Source organism: Syngnathoides biaculeatus, chromosome 5 (genome assembly GCF_019802595.1).
Source record: "Syngnathoides biaculeatus isolate LvHL_M chromosome 5, ASM1980259v1, whole genome shotgun sequence".
Classification (NCBI taxonomy): domain Eukaryota; kingdom Metazoa; phylum Chordata; class Actinopteri; order Syngnathiformes; family Syngnathidae; genus Syngnathoides; species Syngnathoides biaculeatus.
This window is the reverse complement of record NC_084644.1, coordinates 479,633-497,807: the sequence shown is the minus strand read 5'-3', so window position 1 is coordinate 497,807 and position 18,175 is coordinate 479,633. Positions and strand designations below refer to the sequence as shown.

Sequence of the window (18,175 nt, the reverse complement as noted above, 5' to 3'; positions counted from 1 at the left end):
ATCACCGTCGCCATGGAGACGCAGCGGCCCGCTCCCAAGCCGCTGCCGTTGGACGCGCGCGATCACGTGACCCGAAGCGCCAGCCAGTCGCCACGGGGAAGGCGCGCGCTTAGCATTAGCAACGGAGGCTAGCGTCGTCGTCGGGAGAGAGGGACAAAAAACATTGACAGGAATAAAACAAAAAGAATCACATAGTTTGAGAAAATAATTGACACAAATGTATTTTTTTTTGGGGGGGGGATGATAGATTTTATTTAAGAATAGTCATTATTGAAGGTGTTAGGGTCATTATAACTCACAGTCATATTTTCTCCCCCAAAAATACATATACCTCTCAAATATATATATATATTTGGAAGAAAAAGCCTTAAACTCACGAGAGAATAATAAGTTTTGTATTTTCAAAACCACTTCATAATTTTAGGAGAAAATTCTTCTTCTTCTTCTTCTTCTTTTCCTTTCGGCTTGTCCCGTACGGGGTCGCCACAGCGTGTCATCTTTTGCCATCTTGGTCTTATCTCCTGCATCTTCCTCTCTCCTTCTCTTTGGTCTTCCTCTCTCTCGCTCTTTTGCCTGGCAGCTCCATCCTCAGCATCCTTCTACCATGATACTCACTAATTTTAGGAGAAAATATATATATGGGGCACGGAAAAATATGGTAATATATTTCAAAATGATGAGTCATGATGTTACGATGTTAAAAATTTTGAAGAATTGAAAAAAGAGGGTTAGAAAAGGTGCATAATTTTGTGCAATCTTTGACATGATTTTGAAAATGTTTTGGACTTCCTGCCGCTGTCGCGGGCAAACTTTGCCTCCAAACATTTGCACACCAACACAACAAGTTGACTTAGCACTTAGCACGAGTGACGGGAATAGCACCCATGAAGAAGGGGGGGGGGGGGGCGACGGGCGTCAAATCTGTCACAATCGCGTGTGTTGCAGTAATTCATCACGGAGGGGAGCGAGGGAGGCGTTACTCTGATGTGAAAATCGAAACCCAACAACGTGTGCGTCTGTTTTGTAACTTTAACGAGTTTGGAATTTGCTCAGCGAGTCGACAGATGCACAAAAACAACACAAACGGACGAGGCTACGACGGCCCGTCTTACGTATTGGTAAATAAACGCGGACGAGTCCCATGATGCCGAGCGGTGCGACAACAGAACCTGGATGCTGCCTGCGTGTGTGTCTTTTTCTCATTGTTGTGGTGAGCGCGTTTTGATTTAATTGCGACAGGTGTGCGTGTCTGTCGCCGCTCAACGGCATCTGCAGAGCGAGCTCGTTAATTCTGGCCGCCTTTTCTTGCATTGCGATCGGTCGGTGCGACTTTATTCGGGATCGTGCGCGTTGACGTTAGCCCGGCTGGCCGAAGTGGCCCAAATTAGCCGTGGCCGTCGTCGGAGCGTGATTGCGAGCTCCTTTCGTTAGACGTGTCATTTCAATTTGTGAAAATTGTATGCTGTGTATCTATGGGCACCACAGTGCAGCAAATGGTTAGAGCGTCGGCCTCACAGTTCCGAGGACCAGGGTTCTAATCCCGGTCCCCCCTTTGTGGAATTTGCACGTTCTCCTGGTGCCTGCGTGGCTCATCTCGGGGCGGGCACGCCGCTTTCCTCCCACATCCCCAAAACACGCAACATTCATTGGGGACACCCTAAATTGCCCCCTCGGTGCGCTTGATTGTCTGTCGGTCTCCGTGTGCCCCGCGATTGGCTCGTGACCAGTTCAGGGTGTCCGCCGCCTCTTGCCCAATTCCACCTGGGACAGGCTCCAGCACTTCCGTGACCCCTGTGAGGATAAACAGTGAAGAAAATGGATGGATGGATGGATGGATGGATGGATGGATGGATATCTATCCGTGTATGCCCTCTGCCTGGCATTAAAGCATCCTCGGACATCATGTCAGTGCCTCGGAGTCCTGCATTTGGGTCGTGCCCCGTGTCCCGTATTTGTGACAATTGTTTTGTTGAGCTAACCCCTCGCCCTAACCCTACCAGATGTGCTAATGCTAACGCTAGCCTACTTGGCTGGCCAAAATGATCCCAATGACAAAGTTTGTTTTTTGTTTTTTTTTGCCCAAATTGGAGGAGGAGCCTCCTGAGCACAAACACATTTAAAGCGGTCCCAGATTTGTCTTTTCTCAGGACAACGACCGCATGGCAAGTGGAACGTCGTGGTTGCCTTCGACGTTTGACCTCCGATCCCGCGTCAGCCGTCGGTCCTAAAGAGGCAACGTCTTGGCGCCGACGTCCTCGTGTGTGAACTTGCGGCGGCTTCTACTTTTTTTTTTTTTGGGGGGGGCTTCCACGTACTCGACTCGTTCGTTCCTTCATCCAGAGATTCAGATTCTTTCATTCAGAAATGTTTCTCGTTCTTTGTTGAGAACGTTGCAGCGGGGCAAAATTCCTGGTGCGTTTTTACACACTTGGCCACGAAAGCCGATTCTGGTTCCGATTCAAGCGAGTTGAGAGGCCTCCTCTCCGCGTGATTCCTATTCACGTTTGCCACAGCGTTCAAAGTCACAGAATGGACGCGGCTGACTTCTTCGGGTCGAGCCTCCGTAGTCCGACGCTAGCGGGCGGCTGAGATTGTTGCTTTGGCTTTGTCGCGTGACCCGGCCCGCTCAAACGTCATCCTCGTCATTACGCACCCACGCGAGCTCCAGCTGCCTCCCGTCCCGCTTTGTGTGTTTCGTGTGGAGTTTCCAGCTCCATTAGCAAAGCTTTTGATTGACGCGCTCGAGGATGATGTGCTGCACAGGTGCACGCACGCGCACTTGTTTGTCTGTCGCGGCTTGTGCGTGCATTCATTGCGAGTGCGTAAAGTACCCTGTTGCGGGAACGTGCTTTTTCGACGCGTGTGTTCATGCGCGCGTGCATGAGTCGCGCAAATGTAATTGCACCAGTGTAGCGCCTTTACGCGGGTGGGCGTTTGCGTGTCATCTTCACGTGTGCGCGAAAGACGGATCGTGCGCTGACTTCAAATAAAACCAGACTTAAAATTGAAAAAAAAATGTGTCATCCTTCTGGACACATCATGTTTGATCACCATTATAGCTGTGAGTGATGACCCGGGGTTGCCACGGTAACCTTCCAGCAAAGAGTATAGAAACACGCGCGTGCACGCATCGACACTGCAGTATAAATACACGGAGACCTTCACGACCACCTAAATTGTGTCAATGCATGAACACGGTGCACTCTCACGTTCACGTACTTACGTTACAGTACACACACACACACACACACACACAACGCGGACGCACAGATTCCAGTACACTCTACACACGCACGCGCACAACTTCCGAGTCACAGCACACGCGCACGTGTACAATCCAGATAAAAAAATATATGCTCACACGCGTAAAGTACACGATTGCAGCACGCTGGTTGTACAGTACAGTGTGCACACACAGTACAGCGGTGGGGGACGCATACGCGGCAGCAGTGTACGCGCAACACACGTCCGTACACGCACGCCGTGGAATTGTTTCCTCGTCCTGTGAGAGGCAAAAAAAAAAAAAAAAAAAAAAAAGCCTTCCCAGCGGCTGCAACACGTGAAGCCTCGTTAAAGTCAATCACGGCGCATAAACGTGTTCAGCTGTGTGTCGAACATGCCCGGGTGGGGCCCGGGGGGGCGGGGGGGGGGCGGGGGGTGTCACCTGTTGTCTTACGCGCACGCGCACACACGCACACGCAGGGGCGACAGTTGCCATATTGCTGCACTGGCGTGTGTGTGTGTGTGTGCGTGCTAATGAAGGTAACACACAGCGAGCGCAATTAAGGCGGCAATTTATTTTGGGAGCCTAAACACGCCGTTAGAACTTTGAAATCATCTTTTGCGTTAAAAATGACATTAAATGCGTCGGATGTGCTCCGTCGCCGTGGAAACAAGACGCGGGCCTCGCCCGTTCATCGCTGGCACTTTTTTTTTTTTTTTTTTGCATTCATTGCATATTCCATACATGAAGTACGTTGACTGCGTGACATTTCCTAGCCTGCATCTTACGTACTTTATCCTGAGCCGCTTAACCTCACAAGGGACGGAGGCGGGGCACACCCGCAACCGGTCGCCAGCCATTCATTGCCAATCTTTTGTTGATCGTCCGTTCCGGTCGGAGTTTGTCCGTTATTGCGGCGGCTCCAAAGGACCCCAACCGTAACCCCAACACAGGACCGACCAGACGATGGCGGCGTACGACTTTCTTAGCAGCTCCCGCAACTGGCCGTGCTTCCTCCAGAGCCGCAGGAAGCGCGTGCCGTGCTGGGCCGTTTTCAGGATGGAGTTGATCTCGGTCTCCCACTTCGGGTCCTGAGAGAGTTCCAAGAAGTCGAAGGTCTCGACGGTTGACGTGAGACAGTTGGACGACGTGGCCGAGGATGTTTCCTGAAGATCACCCCCGCGGTCTCGAGGGCGTCCGACAGCGGCGGGTCGACGTGGCCGAGGATGTTTCCTGAAGATCACCCCGGCGGTCTCGAGGGCGTCCGACAGCCCCGGGTCGCGCCAGCCGCTCCGCTTCCGCGTTGCACGGTAGAGTTTTAAGCGTATCCACTGATGATGGTTTTCTGAAGTGTTCCCGAGTGAGGGGTCAAAGGTCAAGGGCATTCGCTGTCCGTTTCCTGTTTACATGAAGTGCTTCCTCCAGATTTTGATGAGATCATGGAGCGTAGATGATGAAATCCCTCCATTTCTTCCGGTGATTGTTGTTCTTGGAGCTGGAAGGCCCCCCCCCCCCCTCCCCGCATGAGGCTTTCTGGGAGGTTAACCCCTTAGACCCCCCCTCGTTCCAATTAACTTCACCTGTGGAATGTTCCACGTGTTGTTGTTTTATTGTTTTTTTTTTTTTTTCTTTTCAAACTTTCTTTTGTTCCATCTGTTTTAAAAACATGTCGGCGGAGCCGCATTGAATATCTGAGAATATTTGCCGAAAACAATAACATCCATGAAAAATGATCTCGTCTTGATAGCGTGTTGAAGGCTTTGTGGAAATTTCCAGCAACACTGAAATCGGGCTTTGCGTCCACTTTCTTCACGCGGGTGACGGGCGTGCCGGCGCCCATCTCAGGTTAGCGTTTGCCCGTTTGCGCCTGCGTTCGCTCACCGTTTCTCGCTATTTATTTTGACAGATGTTTTCTTTCATCTTAGCTTAGCTTAGCCAAGAAGCGAGAAAACTGAAAATGAAAATAACAAGTCCCTGAGCGGGGTTGATGATTTGTCCTGCTGGAATTAATCTTTCGCTTTGCTGCTGGAAACATGTAGCGACTTGTTAATAGCGCACGCGCACGCGCAGGTGCTTCGAAATGAAGGAAAAGTACCTGGAGACTTCAACTATTATTATCCTTTTTTAATATAATCCTAACCTTAACCCTTTCTTATTTTGAATTCAAGTAGATTTTTCAGCCTCCAAAAAAAAAAAAAAAAAGAGACTCTCGCATCTGTTCCAACCATTAAGTATTGTATGTATTAATTATGACGATACAATTGCAACGAGCTGCGTGTGCGTTGGCTCACATCCACCGACATGTTGGCCGCTTAATTAAGGTGTGTAATTGTTATTGTCGACTTCCATCAACGTTAACATACACCATTGTTTGTGTGTGCGTGAAATAATTGGTTGAGCGAGCGGCGGCGGCGGCGGCGGGAACAAAACGACGCGGCCATGTTTGCCGGGTGGAGTGAAAACACAAGTTGAAGACAACACATCACAACAATGACAAAGTGACAACACAACAACATGGCATCCATTCGTCCGCGGGGAAGAAAACAACAAAAGAATCTTTCCAAACAAAAAACGCTTCAAAAGAAACACCAACAATTCATCGCCTGTATGCAATTCCAAATGTAAAAAAAAAAAAAAAAAGATAATGATAGTTTGAAATGAAAACTCGCAAGTGACTCTCGACCAGTTCAGGCCACAGCAGCCATTCACAGGCCAGATAAGAGAGCAGCCAGCCTCGGCGCTCACACAACCGGGCGCAGGTGCCAACTCCGCGCATGACTAACATTTCAAAAAAATCTATTGACTGACATGAATGAATAATGTAAGCAAATGCACGTGAACGCGTGATCTTTGTCTGTTTGCTGTATAAAAAAAAAAAAAAAACCTCGTTTTAAAACTACAGGACCAAAAAAAAAAAAAAAAGACAATTTGATGTTCATCCATTGCTAGAATTTTAAAACTAGATTTGTATTTGACGACATAAGAATTTGAAGAAAGAGACAAATATCTCTATGTTCGACTTGTTCGAACCTTTTCGAGAAGAAAAAGATTTTCACTTCATATTCAAACGTCCCTTATATTTCATAAATAAATCAGTCTTCAATTTTGCAAATGTTGTTTCAACTTTCACAGTATGAACTAAACATTTCCTCATTGAACAAATCAATCATTTAAATCGGTCAAAATCTATACAAATGAATCTATAAAAGACCAATATTGGACTGTTGTTTAGGATTGATGGTGACAGGTATTTACTAGAATTTTATGGATAAAAAGGAGGGTTTGTGTTATTTTCGCTCACCTTGGGACAGTGTCAATGGAGCATGAAGCCAAATATTATTTCTTGATGCCGCAAAGGATGCTTCGTGTTTTTGAAAAGTTCCCAGCGTCGCTGTCCGCTGAGCTCTGCCGCCACCTGCAGGCCGCCGAAGGAACCTTCCACTCTGTCGACGACCAACATTATCATCGAGTGTTCATTTTCATGCAATAAAACGAATAAAATAAAGTCCTTTGTTGGTTAAATAAATCAACAGAATAAAACATTTAGACACATCCAGGTGGCGCACTTCGCCCGTCACCGTGTGATCGTGACGTCATTGGCATCAAGGTGAGAAGAGAGGCGGAGTCACTCCAACGTGGGCGCCGCCGTAATTGGCGAGAGCGCACGGCAAACTAGCCACGTTATAACTAGTGTTAGCTAAAACGCCACGCTAGCATTATTTTAACATGTTGCGTCACAAAAAAAAAAAGACACGATAACGCAACACAATATAATAATCAGTATTAGCTTAGCCTTAGGCTAGCATCGACTTAGCATTCGACTCGGAACGTAATTAGCATCGTCTTGTGACACCTCTCACAATCGCGACACGCTACGATTAGCATTAGCTTAGCATTTGAAACAATTTAATGTTTCGCGACTGCAAGGCGAGCGCCCGGCGAACGTCGTCGAGCGTTGCGACGTGGGCGTGACCCCCCCGCCGCAGATGCCGCCAATCGGGGGCCTGGCGCCGAAGCCCTTTGTGCGCTTCGGAAAGAACGGCAAACAAAAGCGCAAAAGTGGAAGCCGAGCGAGCGGCTGATGAAAAGACGCAAAAGAGCGCCGCCTCCGCCGCCGTCGCCAAAAGAGGGCGCTTGCTTTTTAATTCCCCCCAGCGCCGGTGCTTGAGGCCAAATCTAATTTGAGTGAAAAATGGCAATCCAGCTGTTCAGTTGACACAAACGTGAAGCAAAACACACACAACGCACACACCAAACACGTCCGCTTTCACCGCGCCATCCTCATCATCTGCACATCAATGGCGGCGGAGCGGAGGCCGTGTAATTACACCCTCAACACGCGTGTGCGTGCGTGCGGGCGTGTAGCAAGCGAGCGCATTGATCGGCGCCATCTTTCTTTCGTGCTCGCTCCTGGCTGTCAGGCAGGATGGGAGCAACGCGCCATTAAAGACACAAAAAGGAACACAAACACACACGCGTACACGTAATTATGCCTACAAGTGCGCGCGCGCGCACACAAAAGCACATGTGCACAAAAACACACGCGAGTACACAAGCTGCGTACACACATCCACACGTGCATCTTTTACACACACGCCAACATGCGCTACCTACCTCACACACACGTTATGCATGGGCAAAAACAAAGAAACGCACACATTTCGTATGCACACGCCCGCATATACATATGGAGTCACATACGCTCGCAGATGTACAGTAAATACACAAAACTCTCACACACGTGCACACACACCCAGCGGTACATGAATACACACAATATGTACATACACATTCACTCACACACACGCATACACGCAGATTGTACACAAACGCATACACGTATGTACATGTTCATGCAATATACGTACACAAACATACACACTCATATTTTCCCTCTCCCACACACACACACAGACGTACACTCGCACGTTGATCTTTTTTTTTTTTTTTTTTTTGGTCCACGCAGTAGTTGAGTGACAAGAGCGCAGTCGCCAGGCAACAAGACAGCCGATGCGAACGAGCCTTTGGAATCGGAGGCTTGCGATGACGTCATCACGCGGGGACTTTTGTGTGCGCCACCAAGCGGCCGAACAAGAACCCGGTTCGGGTTGAGCGACGTTTGCGTGGGTTGGCTCCGCTCTGCCTCCCTCTAGTGTCAGGGCGACGCACGGCGCCCGGGAGAGGCGGGGGAGGCGGCGAGTCAAAACCAACGTCGGCCTCGCCGCGGGCCTTCGTCGCTTATGAGCCTCATCACCGCTAATTCCATCAGGCTCCTCCCGCCTTAATGGGCTCGGCGGCCCAATTAGCTCGGCTGTTAGCGCGCACACCTTTGTGGCGAGAAAGTGCGCTGATGAGTCGGAAGCGCTGCGCTGAAAAGCGGGAGGTGTAAATGTTTGTCTTTTGTCTCCGCTGTGCAGCCGCCAGTCTTTTTGCGCCATCGGATATGAACTCGGCTCGTCGCCCTGACGACGCCGACGCTAACGTCGGCGCCGTCGTTCGTGTTCCTGCGCGACAGCGAAAGCAAACGCGCGCGCGTATCAAATCGCTCTGCGGCATGTTAAGTCGGTTCCATGTCTGTCGCGTCGAAATGAACGCAGGTGTCGCTAATTCACTTCCAGCCTTCCCTGAACCCCCCCCGCCCCGCCCCGCCCCCCAAAAATCTCGTCATGTGTACTTGAATGAGGAAGAATAGCACTTCATAATATTGCTACTTCATTGTAAAAAAATAGATGTGTATATGTAGGAGCAACATGATTAAATGGTTGTTGTTTTTTTGCACATGGACGGGCTAACCCTATGAAGGCTACTTGAGTTCCAGGCAGTCATTGCTTGCCTTTTTGCGCAGCAGCCAATGATATTGCAGCTGGGCGTGTGCCGTCTGGATCTCAGTGGATTCACAATGATGTGTCACCTCCTCCGCAGCTCATCAGTACGACGTTAATCTTTGTTGTTCTATGCAGATGATAAAGAATATATGAGCGTGAGTACCGTTACATGTTGTCGCTGAACAAATGTACGCAATATATTAAGTATACTTTACACAGTGTACCCACACGTAATCGGGTTTGGCACCTGCCGTTCGCCCAGAGGCGGCTAAAGTATCAAAGTCAGAATCTTCTTTATTTGGCAAGTATGTCAGGATGTTTGGTTTTTGCAAATAATGCCGAGTCCTCGAAGAATTCCAAGCACTTTGAAAGAGATCTGCTACGGTGACCGTCGCGCAAATGCCGCAGAGACTTCCAGCGGGAGATTCGTATCTTTGCAAAGAGCTCCGACGATTGAACGTGGAGGCCCGCAGAATCCCGGAGGTGCGCCGGCCGAGACCGGGTCCTCTGCTTCTTCTTCTTCTTCTTCTTTTTCCTCTTGTCTCGTTTTGTCAAGGATGAAAAATACGTCTTCAAATATCAGCTTTTTTAATTGTGTCTGTCAAAGCTAACTGTTAGCATTTCAACCCCGTTGTTCCTTAGCATCGAGCCAGCAGACTTTCGAGCAAAGTGCCGCCCGGTTATTTTACATGCGCAGCGAGCGACCCCCTATAGCGTCGACGCGTAGCCTGGCGAGGTTTTCCGAACAATTGTGCAGAAAAAAATTCTTTGGAAAAGTCTGTTCGATTCTTCAAGTGTTTCGCTTATATTCAGACCAAAGAATGAGGATGAAAAAAATCCATCTTTGGGGTCAAAAATGCAGATTCCAAAAAAACATTGCAGACATTTGCGCTGAGCGTTTGCAACCTCTCCGCTTCACGGAGGACGCCGCAAGCTAGCTCCCATCGCGGTCGACCTTTCTTCATCAAAAGTGCTGCCGGTTTGTCGAGGGAGGGAGTTGAGTCGCGTTTCTTCCCACCGTGAAAGCGCTCGCTGGCATCTCAACTTTGTCCCGGCAAACACTCGGCTGCCATCTTCAACAACGTGGACGGATCGTAGCGCTCTAATAAGAAGAAGAAGAAGAATCATTCGTTTGATGGAAAAAAGGCCCCCTCGGAGGCACTAAAACCAAATGAGACGGATAAGAGCAATTGAAGCGACCAAAGCTCAGGGGCTGGCGACCAATCCCGGGTGTCGTCCGCCTTTCTAACCTCGATGGAAATTCTGGGGCCTGGCGCGTCATTGGAGAGCTCCTGGATTGCGCTTTGATCCGACTCGAAGAGGACGGCCTTCGGTTCTCGGTCCGTCTTCGAGGTTGTCGTCAGCGGCGCGGCGCCAGTGAACGGATTTTGCTTTCAAAAGAAACTTTCTCAGGGAAGCGGGCGAAGACGGAACAATTCGAGCACGGATCTCTGCGGGACGCCGTGAAGAACCTCCGCACATTTCCGTTTTCCAAGCCACTTATCCTCACGAGGGAGGGTCACGGGAGGCCGACTTTGGACGAAAAGCGCTGACCCGCTTGCGGACACAAACGGACAGAAGCAGCGTCGGGACGTCGTGGGCCACGGGGTCAAAGGTCACCCAAGAGCCGACAAGAAGAACGCGTGCTTGTGCTCTTTTGGCCTTGCCTGAACGCGAGCAAATAATATCCAAATGATATTTGGTGGCATGTTTTGAGGAAACGCACTCAGGAAAAGTTGTGCAACGTGAAGAAAGACACGCGCAAACTACCGAATGTGGCGTGTGGGCGTGTATGCAGACGCGCTCGCACGAGTTTACGGATTGAATGAACGAAAGCCGGAGGGATTCTTTGTGTCTTCGTTTGTTTGACAACACGCACACACAGCACACGCATGCACGGTAAGCCCCTCCCCTTTTTCCTTTTTGTCCAATGGTACTGTGCCCCCCCCAGTGGTTGCGTGCTAGCGGCGGCGTTGTGCGTGCGGCTGAGTGCGTTGACGTTAACGCACTGCGACATGTTACACTCAAACTACTTTAACGATCAATATTCAGTTCACAGCCCAAACACACAACATTTGTGCGCACGTTTGTGTTTATGAAAGAGAGAGAGCGAGAGAGAGATGAAATGTGTTTGCACGCATACAGAGAATATACGGCCAGTGCGCATATGCGTGTGTTCATTTGTGCGTGTGCGCGTGAGTCGTGTTTGCTAGCAAGGTCTCGACAGCGATAAAAACACTCCACAAGCGTCACGCAAACTACCAGAGGGAGGGAGGGAGGGGGGGGGGGGGACTAAACTAAACTCAAAGTAAACAAAAGCGGCGCTGAGGACGACGACGAAGAAGAAGAAGACACAAACAAGAAGGAAGCGCCAGCCAGCTAGCGGGGAGGAGTTACTTTTCGTTTGTTTTTTTTTTTTTTTTGCAGCTTTCGCTTTCATTTGGAAAAGCTTCAACTTTGCGGCCTTTTGTTGGTTCGCTAGCACGCTAACGCGCGGCTTCACGAAGAAAACGACAAAGCAACACCCGCTCGTGCCGAATTGACAAATTCGCCGATTCCTTCGAATCTGTCGCGAATGAGGACTGCTGTTGACGTCATCAAGAGGCGCCGGGTCGCACGTTTCCTCCGGTAACTTTTTGGGATACGTTCTGCTTCATGCTTGATGTTTAGACGATTATTTCCCCATTTGCGATTGTTTGCTCGTTCTCGTTTGACTGGTGAGAGAGCGTTACTTCCTGTTTGGGCAACTGCCAACGTGGTCAAAACGTGGCCGCCTGGCGTCCGACTGACTTTGGTCGGTGGACCTGGCAGCCCCCAAGGGCGCCGTTTGAGCTTTCAAACAATTTGGGCTCGCGTGTGTTGATGACGAACGGCGATGACGTCACGGACATGGCTGTTCGGAAAGGGGCCCGCTTGTGGCCACCGCGCACGTCACTCTTCCTAAACGTGGGTTACTTTTCATGACTGCATCGACAACAACTTGACATGAATGATTGCACGTGACATTTCCGCGTTATGATTTTTTTTTCACCACGTCATTAACTTGCGACGTTATTATCCGCACGCAGTTAAATTCTGAAATTATTTTAATTTTCACGCGACATTACTGCATCGTTAAGTCATCAAAACATTTTGGATTTTGACATGAAAATACTTTACACAGACGTTTTTTTTGACACGATTGGATGCTGGTTGAACCCATCAAATGATGTCATGTATATTATTTTGCATGATTTCAATTTGTGACGTGGGTTATCTGCTTCAAATCAAAGATTACATCATGACGTCATTTCCTATGCTTGTTGCATTCTGTCTTCCTTTGCATTGATTTTATACAATGGAATTTTTTTCAAAAAAGAAATGCTTTAACTTTTGTTCGGACTCAATTTCAAATGGTCATCGGGTTTATCCATGTTTTTACATTGTTGGCGATGTCCCAAAATGACTTTTTTTTTTTTTTTTTCAACATGCTTTGAATCGTTTTCCATGTGACCGCAATCCGGCAATTTCCTGCGCGCGCGCGCGCTCGTTATTTGGAGGCAGCCGCCATTGAAATGTTGCCGTTGCGGCGCCTCGATGTTGTCGTCGTCGTCGTCGTCGTCGTCGTTGTTGTTTTTCTTTCTTTATGGCCGCGTCACCGTAGGGCGCGCAGCTACCGACCCGACCGGGTTGGTTCTGATTGTGCTCCGAGAGCCCAAGAACTGCAGCCGGCCGTCCTCGACGTCATCACGCGGCGCTGTGTTGCGGCTTTTGCGCTTCGTGGAGTCCCCGAGAAACGGAAAACAAAAACAAACATAGAAAAAAAAATATTCGCGATAGAATAACGCTAAACAATAATACATCGTTACAATACCCACTTTGGATTGTACTCTTTACAGGTGCTATAATACTACTATTGAAACATTTTTTTTATTCGACAACGGGAAAAAAAAATAATTTTCACGTGAATTGAATACAAAGTGCCATAATTTGTTTGAATGCCATTTTTGTACACATTGGAAATGGTAGTTATTGAATTCAGATTCAAGAATTTAATTGAGTTGGTGTTTAAAATATATAATACAAAATCATTTATATTGTTAAAAAAAAACAATTTGTATTTAGAGCTGCAATTTAGATGAAAGATTTAAATCTCGAAGAGATTTTGTGTTTATATTTTTTGCGTCCTTATTTGAATCCCATCGTCATCCACGTCAAATCTATTAATAATTATACAATTTAAATGTCACAATTGATTGTGTTATCAATAACGCTACAATATTATGAATGATCTCTTAATTGTTATGAAACACGATAATGACATTATATTACACAACTCGCATTTCACACACGATATGAAGTGTAAAATAAATTGCACATTATTTCTTATGAGTTTTGTTTTTTTTTTTAATTGGACCTCTTTGCTGTGGACTGGAAATCACGTTTGTTGGCTCATAATAATCACAACAATAATGATAGTGGTTCTTTTTAATAAGCCTCCGTGTGCCTCGACTGTTCCGCGGGAGTCCATTTCACGGGGAGCTCCATTCTATTTAACGTCGAACAAAAGAAGGCTGCCGGAAACAGCGATAACGTTATTAAATATTGAAATCCCACTGCCATATTTCAACAACAAAATCCAGGTTGTTTGTCGTCGATCGTCGATTTTTTTTTTCCGTGTATAAATCAAGCTGTGAGGTGTCTAAACACAAAGAAGTGAACCTGTAAACACAGTAAACATCCTCCTCCTCCTCATCCTCATCAGCATCAGCATCATTGTCTTCATCTTTTTTTTTTTTTTTTGGTGGCGTTGACGAGCCGAAGCAGTTTAATCAGCTAATTAATCGACCGCTTTAAGTGCCCGAGTGCGCGAGAAAGACGCACACTGGCATATTATTATTATTCATTCCTGCAGCGAGCTGTGACACACGCACACACTGACTGGTGTACACTAACAAAGGAGCTCTCTAATTGGACGGAGACATCGGGAGGTGTCAATCAAATGTCTTTACAAAGCGACAAGCTCCTCCGAAAGCCATTATGGACGCCGGCGCGCGATGGGGAGCGTGCACCGGGAAGGCTCGTAATGAGACGTTGCTGGCTGGATGGTTTCATCGGACACTTTCAGCCTCCCTCCCTCCCTCCCTCCCCCCACCCACCCCCACCCCCCCACCAAAAAAAAAAAAAACAAAAGAAAGAGAGAAAGAGAGAGAGAGAGAGAGAGAAAGAAAGGTTCTCCGGGCTTACAACAACGTGCGTGCACGAGCAAAAGAGGCCGAAGAACAACAACACGAAAAAGAAGAAGTAGTAGTAGTACTAATGTTTGGGGACACGTTTGATTGACTTCCTACAAAGAGATCACATGACATCATCGTTTTCCCAAAGATGATCAGCAAATTCATTTTTCCTTTTCGACGCGTTCACCTCCCAACAATTTTCGGGTTGCTCCCGCGTCGATCGGGAAAGATGGAGCGGGACGGAGACGCGACAGTCCTGGCTCACGTGTTGACGAAAACACGTACGTAAATGCATTCATATATGGAAATCATGGTGTGTCTTATGAATACGCACGCGTACACGCGTGGCACCTGTGTGTGTGCGCTTGCCGTCTGCTTCACGTCACGCGGCATTAGCTCGTCGGCCTGGAGCGATGTCAGACGACATGTTTGCGTTCGCGCGGCTAAGCTAGCAAGCGCGCGGCAGACGTTTAGGCGGAATGACGCCCTCGCGGCCTCCACCATATCCCGCCACTCCAGGCTGAGGCTGATACTTGTGTGCGTGAGCGTGAGCGTTTTTTGTACACGTACGTAAAAGTAGTGCGCGCGTGTGCGCACGCGTGTGCGCGTGCAGCCACCCGCCGTGCGTGTGTGCGCACGTCGCGGCTCCCCTAGCGCGCGAGGCCCCGTGAAAATAGCAATAAATCCTTCACAACGCGCAATTAGTTTAATTTCATCTGCACACAAATGCGCAACTTTGTCCAAATAGCAAGCGGGAGACGACTTCATTCACAAACAACCAATCACGCGCACTCCAACTCTGCCAGTGCCCGCGTGCGCCAATGCTAACATGCTAAAGCGCCCGCAATCGACGACATCCGCTTCCGCCTTTGTGCCGCCTTCGCCTCGCAGCTGGACTTTTTGTCTTCTTTTCACGGCTCTTCACTTCCTGTGCGCGAATCGGGCGCACCTTATGGGTCGATTGATCGGCGTGCGGGAAAGAATTTCTTTTGAAAAAAAGGGACAGACTGAGACAAAAGCCATTTGCTTTCCCAAATACCGGACCAGGTCGTGGCAAAAGGTCGGCGGGTACTTTTTACGCTTGGGAAAATTGAGTGGATTTACAAAAGATCAGGAATAAAATGGAAAGAATGATACACTTTCCGCACCGCATCTTGATTTCCTGCCGCGATTGCGCCGCTCCTTTCTGCTGGGGCCGCCGAATGGCAGTGGCGTGCGATGCAGTCGTGCAGACGCACACCGAGGCAAAGTAGTCTTCTTCTAATTCTACTACTACTCTCAGTAAGATGCTGTATTATTGGTTAGTCTATGCAGAAGATAAAGAATACATGCCACTGAGTATTTTTAGAATGTCTGTCCACATGTGGGTAAGGAAAAAAAAGTCAATATTTTCCCGAGGTTTGACGTGATTTTATTTTGAAGGTTGCACGGCCGGACGTGTTTTTATTTGATGACACAACAGGAAGTGGTTTTCTGGGGTCACGGTAAAGGCGCAAAGAGAGAAAATGGTGAACAGAGATTCTAGCGGCAGTTGATTTCCAATCCAATCGTGACTTGTTGGTCATTGTGGTCTCGCTTTGGGATGAGCAAAATCGGAAAGGCCGTCAGTACTCTGGAGCGCAGCTTCAAGCGGGCTGCTTCACAACCGTTTGTCTTCAAAGGTCTTGAAGGGCTGTAAAAGAGCAGTTAGCCTATTAGCATGAAGCTAGCGGGTAGCTTGCGTGTTTGAACTCTGACAGCTACGCAATCTGCCTAAAAAGGTTGGACAACACAACGACCACGACGACGAAGCTTATGTTCCTTGTTCTGTATGTCGGGACCGTGTTTTTACACACTTGGCCATTAAATCTGATCGTGATTCTGACGTGGGCCCAAAGTGTGCGTCGGCAGGACTGCCACGCGCGCTCCCCGTTCTGCGATGACGCGCACGTCGAAGAACACGTTCGTGTCCGTGCATGACGGTCTGCAGAAGCTCGGACTCCACCTGTCGGGCCGCGGGGGGGGGGGGGGGGGGGCGTAGACCACTTCCATTATTTCCTCTCACCTCCCGTCACGCACGGGGCTCGCGCGGGCCACCTCCACGGAGGTCATTATCGGATCACGTCAGCGGGCCGCGAGCCGCCAGATCTCACATTGAATCAACTCAGGTGTGTTATGGCTTCGCACTCCGGCTTCTTGTGACACGCGCCTGCCGTTTTAGCCGCCAGCGACTAATGACATGTAAAGAGACGACCTCGTTTGATTCCCGAGTGGATGCCATTGGAATGACTGCGGCGGCCCGGAAGTGTTGCTTTTGGAAATTCCAATCATTACAACCCCCCCCCCCCCCCCCCCCCCGCCTCGCCAAATATATCATATATCATCCAGATCGGCTGTCACTTGCGATTGTCTCTCTGGGATCATTCGCAGGTCCGCCCGACATCCGGATTTCTCCAAATGTGACCACCGAGCGCCACCTTGTGGTGCAATCCGTGAGTTTGCCATGAGGTCAGCATGGCGTCGCGTTTTCCACATGCTGGCCACAACTTGAGAATGCAACATTTTGTGACATTTATTGACAAGTCATCATGCTTCATTCATGTTGTCACTCTCGAATTTGTCGAAAGTGGAAATGTTCCAAGGTGTGAACGCCCCTTTCTCGGAAACACCCAGCAAACGTTTAATTGAAAATAGAAATGGAAGCGATCCAAAGTGTGTGAAATTGCAACATTTTCAACAGGGTCAGCAAGAGACTTTCCGAGGGCGACCTCCCCATTCACGACGCTAATTTCTTTTTCGCTCTACGATGGCGGTGAATTCATTTGGCCGACGGCCGACAAGCAAACGACGCCGGCTTTAGATCGGTCGGCTAGCTTTTTGCTAACGCTAACGGAAAATGCTCAAGGCAAGAGGACTGATGCGGTTGTCTCGCGTCTCGGGCTTCATCGCTCCGCGCCAGCTAGCCCGTGTTTGGGAATACGACGTATTTATGTATTTTCACGAACAGCAACGGTCGCGATACGCCATCCGTCGGTTCACGTCGAGCCGGGAAATCGCTCACGCTAGCTAATTGACGCAATAAAATCGCGCTAAAATACCTGTCGTCTGACCGTTTGCCCTTTCGTTGTTTTGCGGCAGCCGGTGGCACCCGATTGGCCGATCGTGGGTACGAAAGCCGAGCGAATGCGTCGGTGGAGCGATTTGACGCCGACGCCAACTTGTTGTCGGTTTCATGACAAAAAGTATAAATTCTGCAAATCGTAATTTCTGGTAAAACCAAAATGATTTCCAGACTTTTTTTTTTTTTTTTAAATCACGTGTCTCTGACGTGCGACATGGATCCCTTCCGTTTGTCCGTACCGAGACCTAAAATGATACAGAACTAAAATTTAGTACGTAACACAAATTGTTCATGGATACTCGTTGGCAGTTGACTCGAAACGTGTCGAGAGAGTACTTTTGAAAGATACTTCAAAGTTCAAATGAAGATGTAAAAGGAATAGGATAAGTTGAACGGGTAGCGACGACGACGACGACGACGCTTAAGATCCAGCAGGTGTCGTCGCAATCGATCAAGTTTCGGGGCACGTCACGTGACTTGAGAAAGTCTGGCGACGGCGTGTCGGCAAACAGGAGACGCGGTTGTGTGCCGAACGTCTGATTTTTCTTTCCCGGGAAAGTCAAATGAGAGGAAGATTTCGCACAAACACACCCCAGGGACAATGGAGGTGTGTTTGTCACCCAGTGGGAGAGGCGGGCAGCCATTGACGCCGCGTGAGTGCAGATGTGGCTGATTAGCATCTTTTTTCCCTCCTCCGCACGCCGCCTGGCTAATTAGCCTCACACCTGCGCCTAATTGGCTGAATGAGCTCGTCACGGGGCCGCGAAGGTGGACGCGGGGGCGGCGGCGGCGGCGGCACCTGCGCAAGTTC

General features: G+C 48.9%; 1 long non-coding RNA gene across 1 annotated transcript; it reads right to left on the bottom strand.

The window, feature by feature from the left end:
• Positions 1-238: 238 nt before the first annotated feature.
• Positions 239-6,695, bottom strand: LOC133501316 (uncharacterized). The gene is made up of 2 exons (XR_009795154.1): positions 6,525-6,695; positions 239-614 (listed from the first exon to the last, which is right to left on the bottom strand). It is a non-coding gene; the product is annotated as an uncharacterized LOC133501316 (long non-coding RNA).
• Positions 6,696-18,175: the final 11,480 nt, after the last annotated feature.